The sequence below is a fragment of the Dendropsophus ebraccatus genome, chromosome 1 (genome assembly GCF_027789765.1).
Source record: "Dendropsophus ebraccatus isolate aDenEbr1 chromosome 1, aDenEbr1.pat, whole genome shotgun sequence".
Lineage (NCBI taxonomy): Eukaryota > Metazoa > Chordata > Amphibia > Anura > Hylidae > Dendropsophus > Dendropsophus ebraccatus.
The window spans coordinates 130,687,128-130,700,291 of record NC_091454.1 but is presented as its reverse complement, the minus strand read 5'-3'; the positions used below and the strand labels follow the sequence as shown (position 1 = coordinate 130,700,291).

Sequence of the window (13,164 nt, the reverse complement as noted above, 5' to 3'; positions counted from 1 at the left end):
TAAGACATTAGCTGAATGGCATTCTAACGAATATTTACTGTTCCCTCTGGAGTTTTATAACGCACAGTCTGTACATCAAATGTTTTATTGAAACGTATGTATTCCATTCATACAATAGGGCTATTTGTAATGCAAGCATTTCTCCTCTTGGTTTGACATCAAGGACAGATAGAGTGTGGCTGCTAGAAGGACTTGTGTATTAACTCAGCAGCACCCTATCCATCACCGTAAATTGAACTCAGGGGTACAAATATAAATAGAGCATGTTGTTAAGTGGCATAATATAGGGAGTTGTGAAAACCTCTTGGTATTCTGACAAGAATACATCATTATGTTAGGGATGAAAGCTGTTCTAATGTCAGAGACACTAACACAAGTTAATATTGATACTGTAAGTACCCGAATTATACCCTTGCCAGTTATGAACCATGTTATTCTTTAGAAGGTTCCCTACAGGTGTGATGCATCAATGATGTAGCCCACAACACTTCACAGCAACAGTACATCAAAATATATATAGATATACTGTTAATCATCATGTGATTATTGTAAATCCGAGATTTGCAATTAGAAATTTGTTACAAAATTTGCAAAAAGTAAAGTTCATTACACAACCAATTTTTTTTGCAAGGTTCTTAAGGCGTTTGAAAAGATAGTGGCCATGCAATTTAAAGCGAATGTACTAGTAGTACATGGTTTTGTGTTTTTCTATATAAATAGCCAGGCGCTGGCACGGGGAAGCCTTTTTTTGAACCACGGCCCAGTTCCAGAGCACAGCGCCAGTCTACTTCCAGGCACCAGCCAGGCATGAAGCCCTGGACATGGGCTAGCCGGCCCCCAGTGTGACGAAACCTCCTCCTATCTGTGACACAACTTCATCCGAATCAACGGAACTGCGTCACAGAATGGAGGGCAGATCGTCACACAGGGGGTTGACCTACCCACCTCCAGTGCTTCATGCCTGGCCAGTGCTCAGTAATAGACTGACGCCATGCTTGGGAAGCAGACCGCGGTACAAAGAAAACTATAGCCGCATTGGCTTCTCCTGACCGGTGCCAGTCTATTCACATAAAAAAAAAAAACACAAAACGATGTACTACTGGTACATTCACTTTAATACACATAAAAAAGAGCCTATGCTTACCTGTCTGTGCTCTCCTCACGTCCTCCCATAGGTCTCCGGTGTTCCCCACCAGCTTCTTTTGTCTATATTTACGTATCACAGCATGTTTTTGTTACAATGTTGCTGTTGGGGAAAAAAACAGCAGCATTGGAGCAAAAGCATGCTGTGATAAGTAAATATACACAAAAAAATCTGGTGGGAAAGAAATCCAAGATAACACAGTAGCAAAAACAGTAGAATATATGTAAGGGGTGGGTGCAAATCTCCCCAAACTGGACCCAGGTTGGTAGGAAATCCAAAAAGCACACGTAGAGACAGCACTTCCAAGTGAATTCTAGTTCTGATATCACACCAGGTATGCAACTTTTCGGCTATAGCGAAATATTGCGCACCTGTTATATTAAACTAGAATTCACTGGGACGTGCCATCAGTACTTGTTCTTTTTGGTAGGGGAGAAAGCAATTGGCATACACAGGGATGGCATCTATGCAAATCTAGCATACTAAAAACTGTATGCAACTGCTGCTTAAGCGCGATTGGTTTCAACAAATCAGAGCATGCAAACCTGGCGAACCTGATGAACCAAACTTTCGAAAAGTTTGCTCATCTCTACAAATAATCCTGGCAAAATCCCTATCAGTCTTTTTGTGTGATCATACATAAAACAGAACCAGAAATCATTGGGCCACTCATGGTTTTGTGGGGGTCTAATACTTTTGCCAACTTAGACGGTACTTACATCATCATGTCATTTAGGACATTCGTATGAGTATTCTCATCAGAAAAGGGAATAGAGCAGCTGTCATCTGATTGCAATTCCCTTCTCAGTTTCTTATAACATTTAAAGCAGTGTGGATACTAAACTTCCCTAAGCTATTACTTTACAGCCTGTTACATGGCTAATGGCTATGCAGATGGGTGAAGAATAACAGTATATATGATATTGTACTAAATAAGGAGAGTATATGTATAGGAATACTATTAGGAAACAAGCCCCCTGGTATATAAAACACAGAATAGAATGCTAGGATATATTACACTGCATAGGCATACAATATTTATTCCAGATGCCTCTGCACAGAAAAGTTTAGTTGACTATGTTTTTCTCTACAGTAATAAAATTGAGTAGTGACATATGCCAGCTAAATTAAGGCCTGTATCCTTTATATTGTGAATGGGAGCTTACATACACATAGCTTTCCTGGTGCATGCCCCAAATGTACACTATGGGAGGGATTTATCAAATATTCTTATAGTAAAAGTCCTTTTGTTGCCTATAGAAACCAACCATAGCTCAACTTTTATCTTAAGAGAGCAATGCGACAAATGAAATCTGAGCTCTGATTGGCCTATATGAGCAACAAAGGAAATCTTTCTACAGGAATGCTTGATAAATCCCCCCCTATGTTTGTACTGACTGGTGATACAGGAACCCAGTGGATGAGTTTAAATATTACATTAATAATGCTTCTAACTTAGCAACCACCTGACATTTATTTTAACTATCTGAGGTTAGAAGATGTTAGCAACTGCATTTAATTGGCACTTGTAAATTGTTGGAGCTCATTCACGTTAAATATCTCAACCAGCTTTTTAATGCAGATCTCTATTAATATTGCTTTAGAATGACTTGACATGCACTTGATCCTATGATATGACTGTGCACAATTCCAATTACATTCAATGGCAGCGAGCATTTGAGCTTGTCAGGAAAGCCATGGAATGAATGAATGTAAAGTACAATTAGCAGGCATTAGTCCTGGGAGGATGGGGCTTTTAATTAGATTCTAATCAAAGCAGCATACGTTACGTGTTAAATTGTATGTGTTACACTCCTGTGGTAGAACAATTAATGCAATGTTACAAGCTTGTGTACTGTTAGGAGACTCTGGCAGCGCTGCCAATATCAATAAAAATTGTGTTGACTTAACTGCCTGAGAATAGGTCCTGTGATAAGCCGGGAGAAAGCTCAGCAACTGGAATCTCTACTGTGCACTAAGAAATAGTCACATCGCTTCTCAGATGTGAGTTCCCGGGTTCATGAGCGCTCTTCAGTCTGCAGAAACGTATAAATCATTTCTTCTTTTTGCCAAGTCACCTCTGGCTGTTAGCTTTCTTATCTAGATGAAACTGACATTAAGTCAGTCAATCATCCACTGCTTCCAGGGGAGTGATCATTTACTCAACAATATTGCAATGCAAAACAGAATAGACCTCGCCGTCGCAACCCAATTATTGCTTTCTGAAACTTACATTTGTTAGGGTGTACTCTCTGGGGAATGAGCACTGGCATGTAATGAGACTTTAAATCTAACCAACTTTAAGAATTTGTTTACACATATTATATTGGTCAGTGTTACTGCTAGTATTTTGGTCAGTAATTATAGCCAAAATCTGAAGTGAAACTGACAAAGAAAAACTATAATAGAAAGATGTGCAAAATTTCTGTGTTTTTAACCCACTCCTGGTTTTGGGTGAATAACTACACTGATCTATAATTGAGATCTATACAGTATAGATATACTGCCTAGATCCATGAGATCAGTGTTCTATTGCTCTCGGCTGCTGCAGCTGAGAGCAATAGAATGCGGAGCCGGGATCAGCGCCATTATGGCGCAGACCCTGGCCCTGTACAGATGCGGGAATATCTCCTACACGTTCGCATCGCGCGCGGGGGGGGGGGGGGAGAGTGTGTCAATCCACCCACTACACCACCAATGATGGGGTACAGCAAGCATTTAGATGCAGCTGTCAACTTTGACAGCTGCATCTAAATGCCTAATTAGCGTGCACAGTGATCGGACTGTGCCCGCTAATGGCCGTGGTCCTCGGCTGCATATAGCACCCAGGATCACAGCTGCGCGACCCCCCTCTGAACTCCCCTAGCGACACCAGGACGTACAGTAACGTTAAAGTGATACTGTCACCCCCTTATACTTGTTTCATTTCATTGGTCAACTTTGACACCTAGGCTGGGCTTCATTACAGTTGGGCCCCATCTCCCAGCTGTCCACCAATGAAATTAAGCTATTTTACAGCAGAAACAAGACACAGACACTTTTTATACAGGTATATATCCACAAAAAATCTAAACACAACAAGTGCTACATTATCTAAATAAAAGTGTATATTATACTAACATAGTACGCAAAGCAATGCAAAAATAGTCAAAAACAGAGAATTTTTTTTAACATACAGCAGACAATCCAATGTATTTAAAAAACACTTTGATTTTTCACCCATTTTTAGGTGAATAATTTCTGTTTATGAACCAATATTCCACAGGCGAATATTTTTTTAGAAGCAACTTTTTTTTTTTTTTTTTTTTTTAATCTGCTTGTTTTGAGTAGTCACCCAAAAGGTCACATTATCTGGAATTCACGCCCCATTTATCAATTGCAACTTTTTAAAAAAGTTGCACAAACAGGTGCAGGCTTACTTCTGGTCAGTACCAAGTGAATATTCTCAATTTTTGTATTTTTTGTGACTTTTTGTGAGACTTTTTTTGCAACTTTTTAATTAGATACATTTACTATGGCAGTGTTACATGTTAATAAGTCACTCACAACATATTGAAACAAAATACACACCAATCACCATTAGAATAGTTGCACATATTACAATCCTTAGTAAATGTCCTTCTAAGAGAAAAGTGCTGTCGAGTAGCAGGGTGCACAGAGTATATGACTATATTTCCAGTACAGAATCATAGCAGGAAAAGGCTACCATCTGTTAATAGTGATGATGGTCACAAACAATGATCAAGATAAGCCTATGACTATATATCCACAATAAACCCTGATAGTTAATATATCTGAACTCAATATTCACCATTTTTAACCTTTTTTTTTTTAGAGCAAAATTTTTCCTTTTCTATGTAAGTTTCATATGTAACTAGTAATCTCCATTTCAACACCAGTCATCTCCAAACTGTTTTGGGTGTGTTCACACGTACAGGATCTGAAGCAGATCTGCAGCAGATTTGATGGCGCAGATTTGAATCTGCAGCAGATCCGGAGCAGATTTGATGGCCCAGAATTACTTTGCATTGAATCTGCAACTTCAAATCTGCACCATCAAATCTGCTGCAGATCTGCTGCAGATCCTGTACATGTGAACGCACCCTTATTAACCTCAAGCTACATCAAAACTGCTTTATTTTCCATAAAAAATGGTTCTCTAAAAAGGTGACTGAAGCACAGAAAAAAAACAAATTCTCTATACATTCTGAGGTATGGCCTTCATACATGTTCCTCTGCGTGTTCCTTTATATCAGGTTATAAAACAGTGAATAGGTTTGCATATTTCCCAGACATTTGAAGAAGACACTTCAAATGCAATCTGTGTGAACACAACGTAGATGCAAGACAAGTACTGATTTGTGCGTGAAATTTCCTCATAGAGAAGACATCTAAGGGTATTCCACACGTGATTTGTAATTAGAATTTCAAAAGAGATGAACTTTTGAAAGAAGAAAGAATTACTGTGTTTGTGAGTTTAGATATTAATCTGCGTCTAGCTAATCACAAATTCTAAATATTATTACCACGCTGGCATTTTGCATAGCAGGGACAATTAATCAAAGGCAAATCAGACCTATCCATTGCTGACATTTTTATGTAGGCTTTATCTACAAAAGGTAAAATGAATTTTATTCTAGGCTTGGGATAGCAGGATGATTGGGAGTCTTGATCTTGGCATTCAGCTAATACAATGTATTTACAGAGATTTTAGGATTACATATTTTAGGATTTACATATTTTGATTAGAAAACTGGTTGCTCTCTCTTCAACAAATATATATATTTTTTTACTAGTATTTTATACTAGTGACAATAACAGCTCAGGTTTTACTTTACCAAAGCTCATTAGCATATGAAACCTGAGCAGTGATTGGTTGCTATAGGCCAATTAGTGCTCTATTATACGGAGCGATAATCTGCCAAATAAGGCTGATTGGGCAGATTAAGAAAGACAATCATCAGCCAATTACAACGATCATCGGGTGATCAAGTCGTTTGGTCCTGACCTAAAATCATCAGCCGCCAACCGTGCATCACTACGTGTAATAGCAATCTGCATACGATGGCTGATGACTGTGTAAAGAAAATAATAAAGTATGTACTTGTTCTCTGCATGCTCTCTGATGCCTTCCTGGCTTCTCCCCACTTCCCGCAGCCATCAGGGCAACTACAGAGCCGTTCTCTAAAGTGACAGGCTGCTCAGCCAATCAGTGGCCGGGACAGGACCTCCACATCCAGTGATTGGCTAAGCAGCCTGTCACTTCAAAGACCGGCTCCAAAGTTGCACCGGTGGCTGCAGGGAGTGGGGAGAGGGATGCATGGACATGGCCAACAATCTCAATGCAGCTCTTGCTGCACGATCATCGAGCCGTGTAATAGGCTCAGTAAATTAGCGATGATCTGGCAGATTGGCACTCGTTTATATTACTAATCAGGCCGTATAATACAGCCCTTACTCAAGTTTTTATTTTACACAGATTAAAAAATCCGGGCTAAAATTCAGGTAATTTTTTTAATAGAACTATATAATACACACCATAAAATAAAGAGGAAATACAACTGTATTCTGATAAAAATCATTATTTACAACCTGTTTTCAAAAACCCAGCCATTGTCATGTTTACACATTGTTTTATTTTCACTAAAAATGATGGTTGTATTTAGCTTTTATTTTACTGTGAGTGAACATAGCCTAAAGATGACTAACTAAAGATTCTTTTTAGACTATGTTCACACAACATCATTTTTAGACAAAATAGCAACCGTTATTTGATAGTGACGGGCATAAATAATTTCATTGTGTGAACATAGCCTCAGGTCTACCCTTACAGTGCAATTTATTAATTTTCTGCTATTGCTTTTAATTAGAGGACAACTCTTGGTTTTAAGTTTTTTTGTCAAGTATAAATAGTATATCAGATATTGCCATTTCTCAAAGAGGAAGTGTAACAAATGAGAAGAAAATAGTCTCATGGGTCGATAGCTTGTAGGGGTTCTCATTTCTGTGTGGTTATTCAACAAATGCTTCAGGCCACAATGACATTTAGTCCATAATGACATAATGTCACACAGTAGGAGGAAGTAAGGAGGTAAAATGTTGCTGAACAACAGTAACTCTGGTAAGATATAAGAAATTGTGTTGTTTTTTCAATATAGTGGAGTTTTAACCCCTTGCCGAAAAATGACGCCCCAGGACGTCATAAAAAGCAGTGAGTTCCTGCATCATGATGCCCTGGCACATCGTAATGTGAAGGGGCTCTATAAAGCCAGCTCAGGAGATATTACCTGCAGTTGGGTTCTCACCGTTAATGAAGGGCTGCAGTGATTGGGATGCCACCCATCATGAACCTCTTAACACTGTGATTGCTATGTTTAAGTGTCAGTAACTGGAGCTGCGCTTCTATCACTGTCCCATCAGGACCCCAACAGCATGTTCCCAAGGGAAAATGCAGTTTTTTGCAAATGGTCATCAAAAAAAGCAAAGGCATCAACTATTGTATTGTCTATCCAGTACACAGGGTACTAAAAACAATGTAATGTTTTGTAAAACATTAGAAAAGATCACTGTTTGAAGTAGCATTCGGGCAGGATTCACAAACAGAATTATGCAGTGTTTTTTTGCATGACTTGCTGACTACATTGCAAAAGGTGTATTTTTATGTGCCTATTATGGTACACACTGGTGTAAATATACATCTCTGATTTTTTTTGTGTAGCTTGTGCCAAACACAGTACCAGAAATGGTGCCCAGTTCCCTGCAGGAACCCGGCGGCTTTTCAAAAACAAGACTGCGCCACCTGGATCCCCACACCAGCACCAGTCAGCTAATGAAAAAAAAAAACCGGTGTACCTAATGGTACATTCGCTTTAAGGCAAACCACACAATAAGGCTATGTTCACACAACATAGGTTGTGTATTAATCACGGCCATTTTTACCGATGTGCAACAACGGCCGTGATTAATACACAACCTATAGTATATACTCCAGCCGAGATCACTAACAGCTCCGCAAAAAAACTGACATTGACTTCATTGACCCGGCCGGGTCACAGAACGGCTGGTGTCTTACGCCATATGAACAAGGCCTAATTATTCTACCCAGTGAAAAAGTTTGGATCTTTGCAGCTACAAAAAAATTATAATAGTTTTTTATAAGCTAAAATGTTTATACGTTGGCTGCTTTTTCAGAACATTTACTTCACAAACATGAGATATCCTCAAACACAAGCCAAAACACAATGACATGAACAGTCAATGCTAAAAGACTTCCTTGAGGTTTATCTATGTCAAATGCACCATAGATATTTCTACTATAACATACAACTTTGTATCCCAGCTTTTTCTTCACATAACCAGAGGGAAAGTACAGACTCCAGTAAGTGCATATATATTTCACATACAATATGAATGCATTTGCACATTTTACTTCACCTAAAGGAGTATTCTAATTTGTTAAAAAATATATTTTTTTGTATAAAAAAAGAAAAACATATTTTTTCTATAAATCAATTCCACATGGCTTTAAATGATTTTTATCCATTAGAAAAAAGGTGCCTGCACTAGACTGCAGGAAGCAGTTGCCTCCATTCCCTGTATAGCGGTGGCATGGCTGTACTGCAGCCTTCGTTCTTAGGCTGTATTGCCACATTCTGTTTTCCTCACTGAATACGGACGTGGAATGCCTGTAACAGAGTCTCCCCTGCCCGGGCAGCATCTGTAATTAGATGCTGGGAGCGGGGGAACTGTACAGATATGCGCCGCTCTGTAATGACAGCGCCAAACGGCTGATTCATAACAGCGCAGCGAATATCGGTACAGTTCCCCCGCTCCCAGCATCTAATTACAGATGCTGCCCGGGCTGGGGACAGTTTGTTGCAGGCATTCCACGTCTGTGTCCTCAGAGAACACGGAACATGGGAATACAGCCTTATTCACTACAGTAGAAGCTGTGGCTCCAGTACCCTTGTGTTGCTGCTATACTGGAAGCCTCATTCAGCAAACTGGAGAGATTAAAGCATTAATATATGGACTTATTTCATGCAGGAAAATATCTGTACATTTGAGATATATATATATATATACACATTCATCTGCCATACACGCATTAGACCATATTTGCCATTTCACAATAAGTGGCATTCTTGTGAATGAGAAGATTTTTTTCCCAAAAAGACTGAGAACATGAACATTTTTTTGCGGCCGTCATTACCAATTGACGGACGCCTTTTGGCTCTAAAATTATAGCCATCAAGAAAGACACCCTTCATTTTCCCATTGTGGGAACATAGCCTCAAGCTGCACTCATTACATTCTGAGATAAAAATACTGGACACAGCACACAGTGTCCAAATTGTACTAGGGACTGTGATATATGCAGGTTACGTGTATTATTCTAGCAAGTTAACACAAGCACTCCTCCCAGTCATGATACAGCTTTTCTATGTCTAACACTAGCATGTGGAAAATGATATTTAAAAAATGGAAACTCCAATTTTTCATCTTAAAGAAGTTTGAATAAAATTTCATTTCTATTCTTTGTCTATATTTGTAGTCAGTCTGTAAAAAAATTACTCTTGTCTATGGACAGACCTTTCCATCAGTAATGTACTGTGTTGAAATGTGTAGCATCTAATAACACTTCTAGTAACTGCTACTTTTATAATGCAGCTTCTACTATAAGTACTGTACTGTACTAAAGTATATAATATGCCGTTTATAGATGGATGGTTACCAAATATAGGTAGTTAATGCTTAAATACAAAATAATGTTTATGCTATATAATATGGACATTTTTCTGTCATGTCTGTAAGAGAACCAAGGTCACAAATGGTAGCCAGGTACAAAATCAAGAACAGAGACATAGGAAACAAGCCAAAGTCTGGAACACAGTCAATGGTCAGGAAATACTAGGGATGTAAGGCACTGCGCAAATGACGCCCGTTTAAATTTCCCTCCAGCTGTAAGTCTGGAGTGCCAGGTCCTGATGGGCTGTCTCTATCGCTGTGGACGGGTATGTTCATGACACTTATTTAACACAGAAAATAGAGAGCCCCTTTAATAGTGATATTATATTTACCTGACATATATAAACAGAACTATGTGACATATAAAGCATCTCCAACCTACAAGAAAAACTAAACTGAACAACAAATGTAGTTATGTTGCCTGGAAACACACTAGTGAAGAGCCTAAGAGACTTCTGGAAAGATGAATATTTACATGTTATCTGAAGTATATTGTGAATATACACTGTGAATACACTCTTGTCTCGGGAGTGACATCTCGCTCACTGACTGACTGAGACAGGAGATTGCCGTGGCCACTGACTGGCTGAGCAGGCTGTCATTCTTGTCCCGACGGTGCTGTCTCAAGACCCGCTGTGATGGGCTAAGTGGGCTCAAAGCAGCTGGAGAAACCGGAGACACAGTGGAGTATTGAACCAAACTTTTGCAAAGTTTGGAATAAATCTCTGGAAGATTCGGTTCACTCACATCTCTACCTTTCAGCACTTTGGAGCCATCTATGCTGCTGACAGCTCTGTAGAGAGGTTAGAAAGGGGGGGTGTAACTATACCTTCTAAGTGGGCCATGTACCCTTTAAAAAAACATTAATTGTCCTGGCAGCTGCTATAATACGTTCTGAGGAGGTGGGCCCTTTATGTTAGGTGCCCTCTTTGCCCAGGGCCGTATTAACAGCTGTTGCTGCCCTAGGCACTAAACCTGAAGACGCCCCATCTTCACGCACCAGTTAGCATCATGAAGAATGGGAGCCTGGTTTCTGCCACATGCATTTCTCTACATGGAAAAACATTGTCTGAACCAAGTTTTTCATGGTTTTTAACATCTTAAACATAAACAAATTTCACCACAGGATTGGTAGATTGGTAGGTAATAGCTCCAGGCCTCACATTTACTACCGCCACACCAGAGCTGACCAATGCTAATCCCCCCCACCCCCTTGAAAAGACACCAGATTTGCTGGCAAGTCTGAACAGGAGGTGGGAGACTTTAAAAAAAAAAAAAGTTGTTTCTTTCCCCCTGCTCCCTGGTGCTGCCCCCCTGCAAGGTGCTGCCCTAGGCACCGGACCACTGGTGCCTAGTGGTAAATACGGCCCTGTCTATGCCTCTCTGTGTTGAGAACGTCTCTCAATTCAGAGCGCTTTGGGCAACTAACACAAACAGCATGCTTCCTGGGTACTTACTATAGCAGCTACTAGGACAGTAAGCAAATGTTTTTCTTACTTATGTAGGTAGGTGCCCTGCCTAAACCCCCCACAGAACTGCCAGCAGTCTTGAGTGCTGACAGATGCCCTATAATTTAAAGTAGGCAGAATGTCATGACTGCTGGTTTGGACATGGTGCACACAGAAGTAGCATGTAGGTAAATAAGGGTTCCAGCACACACTGCTGGACAGAAGTTTCATCTATTTCATCATAACATGGGAATGCTGGGTGCATTGCAGTCCATACACAGCACAACAGCCTTTACATTTTAACACTTAAGTCAGTGTTTCACAAAACTGAATCTAGTCAGGATATCAGGCTAAATGTAATGCTATGGAGCATCCGATCCCGAATTTAACACTAGACAAAAAAATAGATGCCAAACTCCACTTAAAGGGGTAGTGCAACGCTAAACAATTATTCACTAAACACACATTACAAAGTTATACAACTTTGTAATGTATGTTATGTTAGTGAATGGCCCCCTTCCCCGTGTTTCCCCCCCACCCCCGCTAGACCCGGAAGTGTAGTGCTCTATACTCACCTGATCACCTGATCTTGGGACAATGATGTCATCTTCGGGAGGCCGGCCGGACCACACCAGCCCTCCTTCATGCTGGCGGACGGGGTCGACACGAATCAGGTGAGTATAGAGCACTACACTTTCGGGTCTAGAGTGGGTCGGGGGGAAACACGGGGAAGGGGGCCATTCACTAACATAACATACATTACAAAGTTGTATAACTTTGTAATGCGTGTTATTTAGTGAATAATTGTTAAGCGCTGCACTTTAACTCTGGGTAGCAGAGTCTAAGCCTACCCCCGTGACCCAAGTGACTACTACAGAGCACAGAGATGGAGTAATGTTGCTGGTCAGAATGATAATAGCTATCACAGGGGCCCGAGAAGTTGAGAACATGCTCAGGTAGCATGTTCAGGTACCAAGTCAGTACTAGGAAGGCTCCTAGGGACCAATATAACAGGCAGTAGAATAAACAGATACCAGTCTAAAGGACAAAAGGAAGGTCAGATATATGAAAAAATCAGCAAGCAGAGGGTTAACAGGGAGCAGTCTGAGAGTCAAGCCAAGATGTTACATCAAAACAGAATCAGCCGACTAGAAGGGGTTCACAGTTCTAAAAAGTCAGAAGCCAAAAGATCCACAAACACTAGGAAATACAGGGTAAAGCTATGTTAACACAACATCAAAAATAGAGAAAAGTTGTCCGCTTTTTCTATTTAAAAAGACGTCCGTTATTGCCGCGATTTAAGTGACTGCAATGCAATGCATTGAAGTCAATGGGATGATGAACGTTCAATGCACACAGTGTATACAATGAAGGACGTTATCTGCGCTGACGTCAAAATAATGATCATGACAATTATTTTCGGACATCTTTTGCAAACAGTGGACAGTTTTTTTTGTTTTTTTTATCACACACAGTTTTTCTTTTTTCATCGTCCTTTCTCCATTTTTACTGTTGAATTCAATGGACTTATCAATTAAAGACACACCCAAAGGCCAATTAGTAACCACGTCACATTTACGCAAATACATTTCAGGACATAAGACTTTTTCTTTCTTTTTTTAATATCTCTATATACATGTATATCCTAATATTGTGTGAAACAGGGATGTACAAATGATCATAACATTTACATGTCTTTAAAAATTACTGAAATTGTCCAAAACTTTGTATTTTTGAGGCTTATTATAAATGTGACGCTAGAACAGGAAAAACATTGATGACCATCAAATACAGAGACAGAAATAAGCTAAACCAAAGAATCCA

The 13,164-nt window shown here is 39.8% G+C and overlaps 1 protein-coding gene across 3 annotated transcripts in view; it reads right to left on the bottom strand.

Moving 5' to 3' along the window:
• SFMBT2 (Scm like with four mbt domains 2) overlaps positions 1 to 13,164 on the bottom strand; it is a 162,083-nt gene that overhangs the window by 111,930 nt on the left and 36,989 nt on the right. The gene's annotated exons all lie outside the window — the stretch shown is intronic.